A 951-nucleotide genomic window follows, 5' to 3' on the forward strand; every position below is an offset into this window, starting at 1 on the left:
AGGAGGTAGAGGGTGTCCTGCTTCAGTGAATGTTCAGGAGTGGGGGTAGAGAAGTACAAAGGCTATTGGTGAAAAGGAAGGATGGGAAACAAGTCCTCCCCAAATCACAGTGACTTAAAAATAATGATCCATAGGCCCCCAAACATCTGTATTAAAAAATTCTCATAAAAACATGTTGCATTTTCATCCTACTCCCTAAGGGGCAATTTGTTTCTTCAACTGCTGCCCCTCTTTGCATGGTCTGAAAATAATATTTATTTATGATTATTATTTGTTGTTTACTTTTTCCAGTTCGTGAAATAACCACAGGAAAGTTTTTCCTTTTCATCTGTGATTTTTTTTTAATATCAAAGAAGGCATGAAGATCACCTTAATCTCTGTCAAGAAAAATCTAGAAGTATCATAAGGACATAAAAACCATAATAGGTAATCAACCATGCATTAAAAAAATTGACTAAGATTAAAAAATAAACAATTTTAGGTCCCTCCAAAGCAGAAAGAAAGCAGCACAGAAGTAAGCATATATTTCCATTGCTCTTTCTTTTGGAGCTGAGGATTTGATTTTCTGCTTACTGGTCATAAAACCACTAAATATGTAACTTCTGAGGCTGAAAGAAAAGAAGACTAAGTGTCCTTTTTATATTGTTCTTTGGATCTCTGATGACAGCCCAGAGAGTCACTGTGAAAGAAAGAGTCACGCTTAGCCCCTTGTTCCATTAAGCTGTCTGTTGGCTCAGAACCTCAGACTTGCCTGAGAACACGAGTTCTGGTTGAAGCCATGGCTCTCAAGATTTGCTGCCGGAGAAGAACAGACTTTCAAGATTTGCTGCCTGAGAAGAATACGCAGAAACCACCATAGCATATGCATTTCTGGAGGTGGGGTGGAGGCAGGGGATGCAGAATAGAAAGCTGTTCATTTCATTTTTCTCCCCTCCCCTCCCCTCCCCTCTC

Source organism: Sapajus apella, unplaced genomic scaffold (genome assembly GCF_009761245.1).
Source record: "Sapajus apella isolate SASKATOON/1434 unplaced genomic scaffold, GSC_monkey_1.0 scaffold70, whole genome shotgun sequence".
Lineage (NCBI taxonomy): Eukaryota > Metazoa > Chordata > Mammalia > Primates > Cebidae > Sapajus > Sapajus apella.